This window comes from Acanthopagrus latus, chromosome 17, assembly GCF_904848185.1.
Source record: "Acanthopagrus latus isolate v.2019 chromosome 17, fAcaLat1.1, whole genome shotgun sequence".
Classification (NCBI taxonomy): Eukaryota; Metazoa; Chordata; class Actinopteri; order Spariformes; family Sparidae; genus Acanthopagrus; species Acanthopagrus latus.
Window position 1 is genome coordinate 6,496,322 of NC_051055.1, and position 6,871 is coordinate 6,503,192.

The window sequence follows — 6,871 nt, forward strand, 5'->3', positions numbered from 1 at the left end:
TTGACCTTCTCCCAATAGGAACTACCATCGCTGAGACGTAGGACAGGGGAGGAGCGGACCGTACCAACCCAGCGTCCCGGCAAGGTGGGGGGGGGGGGGGGGGGGGGGGGGTGGTAGAGGTGGTGGTGGTGAGGTCGGCAGCTGTCATCCTGGGGTGTACTGTAGGGATGAGAGTCACAGTGGAAGTGAAGGAAGAGAGGAAATGTGGAGCTAGTGTGTGGAAATAGAGTGAAATAGCAGGATGGAGCGATTGAATTATCAATTTAATTCAGTTTCTCAGCCAGTGATCCCATATCATGCTCAGAGGTTCAACCATTACATCTGCTCTCAGCACTGAGGGTAACTCCACCGATTGTGTACATCAAAGTGTACTATAGTGAACACATATGCACATACATACATATGTAATCCGATAAATTGTCTCCAGTGATGTAATTCAGTGACTAAGTTGCCTTGTGGGTAATGAAGACAGCAGGTTTTAAAAGGAAAAAGAATGCACTGATTAATAAAAGTGATATCTATGGTTCTGCTGTATGGATTTGGATTTGGATTTTAAGCTGTCCATGAGGACTCCAGCAGTGTTATAGGGGCGCAATGCAGACCGGTGGACTGCTTTTCAAAACCTGGTGCCTACATTACCCACAATCCAATATCACCACTGAGTAACATCACTGGAGGCATTTTGTCAGATTACATGCAGCTTCCTCTGAAGCTGCAGAGGGCTTTTTATTACTTGTCTTCACTTATGCAGTAGTACTACCGAAGACTTGTAAACCCACTTTACCGTGTAAAATTGGTGGAGTTTCTGTGTAAATGTACGTCATGATTCACGCTTAAAAAGAAACAACATATTTCATATTTATTCCAATCTGAGTTTTCAGAAAAGAACCACCAAACTGGACATGTTTGTGTATTTTTATGTAACTTTTATTTGACTAGGAAGTCTGTTGAGATACATCATCTCTTTTACAAGAGGGACCTGGTCATCTGGCAGTATGGAGTAAATATGCACCCACATAAAAAATGTACAGCAGTGACATATAGCACTTAACATAACAACTGGTAGAGCTTCAATATTTAAAACAGTTGAAAACAACATGTAGTCCAGGGCACCTCTGCATCTCGACCAATTCTGGATTTCTGGGGCCGATGCTGAGACTGATTTAAGGAAGTGAGAAAAATTCCAGCTTTGATTTAGTGGTAAATATTCCAAGATATACACAAAATATGAAAAATAATTTGCAGTGACCTTAAAATGTGGTTATCCAACACTTCACTATGTGCAAGTAACAAAGGAGGCAGGTTATTTTACAGTTTAACAATAAACTATATTGTCCTTAATTACATCAGTGCACTGAAACATTAAACTTAAAATTAGTAATAATGATTTACCCAGAGCATCTTTTCTTCATTGTGTTCTGTTTAAAAAAGTAATCATATTGTCACATAGCCAACAGATATATGAATTTTGCTATTGAACGTTTTGCAAGAATGTTAATTTCTAAGGTTCGGAACAGACTCTGCTCAGATCTCTCATCCTGATGATATGGTGTTAAAGCCATTTAAAGCATTTTTACAGAGGAAGACGGGGAGTTTGGCAAGCACTAAATCAAACCTGTAAAGTGTGTATGAATGTTCTCTCTCATTTCCGGGAGGTCCATGCCACTATCATATATAAAATACAGTGATGCGGTTAGCTGATAGTATTTAAAGTAGAAATCACAGACGACCAGTTTACAGGATTGAGTCCATGTAGCAGCGAGCACACAGGATACCATGATACACAGCAGAAACATGAGGTGAAAAGTGAGCCAAAGCTGCTGAGTCCTTAAAGGGCAACAGCACCAATTTTACACATTTAAGTGTGTGGTCTTCTGGAGCACTACTCCTTTACCCATAATGCAACCTAGCAACTGAGTGACTTCACTAAAGGCTATTTATCATGTAACATGATGGCTCCACTACAGCCACAAAAGGCTTTATACTAGTTTTTCCACATACACTGTAGTACTCCCCATGACCTGTAAACAAATTTAAATGTGTAAAAACGGCGGAGTTAGCCTTTACTATCATATGTTGTGGGGCCTTGGCCCTCAGACTTTATTTATATCGTATTATTCTTGCAAACTACTCACACTGAATTATTTCACTGTCTGCATTTTTATGCATCTGATCTAACGTGATTGCCTACTCATGACATTTGTCGCCTCTCTGACTAAAGTGTTTAATCGATAGATATTGAAGCTTGTAAAGTTTACGTGATGATTCATAAATAAGAGCTTAACTGTGAGTCCCTTCAGGACGATTACAGAAACAAACGATATTCTCTGGGGTAAAACAGAACTGTCAACCTATTAAACACACAATATATGTACAGTAAGCCTATTCTTTATTGGCATATTATAATGATGTCGCAGGTAACCACTGACCTAGTGTTAGTCCCTATATGAATTTAATGTGACAGCAGTGGATATAGATCAAGATAGATCTTGAATATCATACCGACAGGTGATAAATTAAATAGCAATAAGGATCTCTACAGTGTATTTACTGTCCTCATATGCTGATTTATTATCAGTGGCGAGAGTTGGAACCTTATCTAATATTCATTTGGTCAAATAGCAAACTATCAGCTCATGGAACGGCTATGTAACAACCAAGGTAACATCTTTGAAAATGTCATTACCTTTGACAACAGTTTTACTCTGCAGAGTCATGTCTGTATGGGCCTTCACAATACAAATCCTGGCTATGATGAATTGAAAACACCTTGGTCTGTTGCTTTACATTAAACGAGTGGCCTTGGGAGAACACAGCCTCATATAAACCACTGCTTCCTCTCCAGGGGACTGCCCTCGTGCACTATAAAGTTGTCAAGGTGGCTGTAAGGGAGAAACACAATATAGACATCTAATTGAATAAGTGTTGAGACCTTAGGTTGCAGAAAAGTATCCACATTAACATTTGAAAGCAATGCATCTGAAATACTGCTGTTCATGGTTGCATTTTATATTTACACTGCATGTACAGTCTGTGTTGTTGTGTCACGATGGTGGTTTACAGTCGGGTATCAGTTGTTGGGCAGATGAGGCCCAAGGCCAGATGCAGACCAGCACCTCTCTCCCGACCGCACTGACAACACCAAGACTTCGTGCCCACTGAGTTGGAAACTGCATTTCTCAAGTATAAATGAAGACTTGTTACTGTATTGATTGATGGTGCACTTCAGCAGCGAGGGGCTAAAATCGATGAGCGCCACATGGAGTCGGGAGACTGAGGGCTGAAGAGCGATGCCTGTGATGCCTACCCTCCTGAACACCCCAGAGCTCACTCATACATAAATGAAGGAGACAGCGCATTTCCTGAGAAATAGCTCGCTTTGTCGGAGAAAAAGCATCCGTACACATTTTCACGCTGAACCATATACAGAACCAAAGGAAAGAAAAAATGCCCTTTAAGATATTAGATAGTCCTCACTCCACAGATGCACAATACATTCTTTTTTATCCATGGATCAGAGAATCCATTTATCAGTGAATTAGTTAAAGAGGCACTTCATTGTAGCAATAACATTTAGTGTGTGTGTGTGCATGCGTGTGTGTGTGTAAGAGTGATTTTTCTCACAGCCATCGTCAAACTGTAAACAGTCTTGCACAAATTAATTTGGCTTGAGACTTATTGAGAGCCAGTAAGTACGAGTTTCTCAAGTGAATGATCCCGAGTGGAATTACTTGCATGAGATTTCCTGTAATGTTACAGAAAGCTCAGTGTAGAATAGTTAGAATGTAAACTTGACATGACTCATCGAATAGTCTTAGGTAGGATACTGTGGGCGGACGTCAGACATCACTTGGCATTTGCGGTTGCAGCAACATGCTAGAGACATTTACTCTACATTCTTTATAAACTGCTCCTACAAGACTGTGTATTTGTAGTGAAGCTGTGAGAAAACGTTGGCAGAACATGTATTACTGATGGTCACCAATTAGGATATGTTGCTTCATATATTATCCGTACACACTGTCAGGGCTAACATGCCAAGAGTAACAAGTTGATGTTTATGCTGCATTTGTAAAATATTTGCAGACTGGGAAGAAAAAGGAAAACATGAAGTTCTTCTGACTTTGTAGACACTCTGATGAAAACGTTTACTGTAGCAGTAACATGATAGTGCAGCACAGGGTGTCAGGTTTAGTGCAGAGCAGCAATTCCTTTGACACTGGAGCACTTAAATGAGAGCAGTGCTGGAAAGAAAGAGCGTCCCAAGGCTGGTGATGATGACAAATGTGTTGGTGTATATGCATCGAGTCATTTAAAAGAAGAATGGGAACATGACAATGACAAAGCTGGGTCTGACAAAATGAGCTCTGATTGGGACAACAGTCAATGCTAATAAGGGAGCCTCGGTCAGCTACCTCAACTGCTTTACTGACTTACTTATTTTCCTAACTGCTGTAAAATCAAGTAGTGTTGCTGGCCAAATTTCCAATGTAGGAGTCTAAGAGCTCTCACAAATGTTTCACAGTCTAGAATGCTTGCCTTTCAGCTGTTGGCCATGGTTGGAGAAAAGGAGAGCGGTGTCATTCTTACCAAATTGACACTGATGTCAGAAACATATTTTATGACACCTACACACTAAAAAAATATGCATTCTTAAACCCAAATACAAAAATGATGAAGCGAAAAATGTGTATGGTTAAATCTGCGTTGTTTTCCCACGCAGCTGCTGGTTATAATGGTCTAAGATTTAACCCAAATGTGGCATTGGCAGGTACAATGATAGGTGCTCACGCTCTGTCAATAATTCCTGTGCCAAGTCTTGTACAGAGAAGAAACTAAAAGCATCCTGACTGGAAACATTGCAAACAGGCACGGTTCATGCAGGGAACATGACGGCAAGAACTCTGCAGTGGCTGGTTAAAACCACCCAGAGCATCATTTGTACCCATCTCCAGAGCATCAGTGACATCAGTGAAGTGAGACGTTGGCACAGAGCCCAAAACGATACTATAAAACAACACCCACCTCAGCCACAGTCTGTTCACCATGCTGCCTACTGGAAAAGATACATATATATATCTGCTGCCGTACCACCTGACTACAGAGCAGCTTCTCTCCTCAGGCTGTGATAATCCTCGTTTCATCATCCACACTGCACTATCAATAATAGCATGGTTTACAAATGTGGTGTATTTTTTAATTCATCCCTTTATGTATACAGTATATTTTGTTTTGTGAGTAGCAGAAACAAACTTCAGTTTGCATTTACGTGTGCTGCAGGGTAGTAAATAAATCAACTTTGTACCTCGCTCAATATTTAGAGAGTTAGCATGTTAACGTCTGCTGATCAGCATCAAGTGCTAGAACAGATGATACTGATGGGACAAATTAAATCTTGAAGTGATGGTGGCTCAAGACGAAAAGTAGCTGTATCACCGAAGTAGAAGAATTTTAACTAAACATTATGGTAATCCGACTGATGTTGACTGAATGTCAACCTTGCCGTGGCAAGAGGAGAAGGAAAACAACAATGGAAAAAAAAGAATCTCTGTACTCCAGTCCAGTCTGGACCACAGTAGGGGAACCGCCAGTTCCCCCTTACCAGAATCATGCAGATGGAGTGGTTAAAAATCTCAGCTACTGTTGAAGACATCATTTGCCCGTGAGCTGGTACATTGTAACATCAGACCACTATCAGGTGGATTTAATAAAGGCAAGCCAATACATTTGTGAGATATGAATGTCCCAGCAGAATTTGGTGATGGCCTTTGCTGATACAGATACAGGCCAGAGTGGAAATGTCGCCCAGTTAACCTGCTCTACGTGACAAAACAGATGAGACAAACAGGAAATGGCTTTTCATCCGCCTGCTATGCTATCTCAATTACCGTTTGATTCCATGTACATGTAGTAAACTCCCCTGCGCGTGTCGGTGCCTCGGTGTGATGTGATTTCTTTTTTAAAGTAATTTTCATGGCAAAAGTGAGTTGCACTGCTCGGAATAAAGCTGAAACTGGCCGGGAAAAATATGGGAGCAGAGGCGTGTGAGAAATGTCAAAATAATAGGTTATTATTTGCACTCAGCCCGCACTCTGCTCTCCATTTTTAATGGCTGTCTTCTCCTATAACTGTTGTTTGGGAAAGGTGCCCTGTAACCAGGCATGAAATGCATTGTGTGAGACTCTGAATGTCAGGGTTGAGGGGGAAGAAGCAACACCTTAAAAATGGCTACTGCCTCCAGACATGGCACAAATGGCAAAGATGGTGTCAAGGTGACCTGGCTCTGAAGGAATGGCTGCTCATCTTTGTGAGCCAGGAATGTGAAGATGTTGCTCGTGGCTGAAGGGCAGATGTTATTTATGAGAACTGTCTAATTAGAAGAGCAGAGTGTACAAAGCAAAACACTGTAAAGAACATTTTCTTCTTGTTCTCGGGGCGCTAAAAGGACACGGTAACATCACGTTAATCCCAAACAAACAGAGAACACTCTTTATTAAGAGCAGATTACTTAACAACATCACCACAGAAAAATGTCAGTAAAAGGAATATTGAATCAGCATTTATGGGATTACACTGGTAACAAAAATGATTTAAATTATGTGACTGATTATATAAAGGTCAATGTAAATAAAACATGACAGCAAGCGCACTTTAAATCCCTAAAGGAATACTGTAGGAACATTATAGATTTTTTTTTCACCAGAATGTATTACAAGATCGAATGTGTGTTTCAAAAGAAAGCAATCCTACAAAACCACTGCAGGTCATATCTAGCCATCTCGCAGTTCAATCACTGCTGGATTCTGTGGCTTTGATTTAGAGCTTTGTCAACAATCACAGATGTGTAAAGCCTCGGATGCTGCAACGGTAA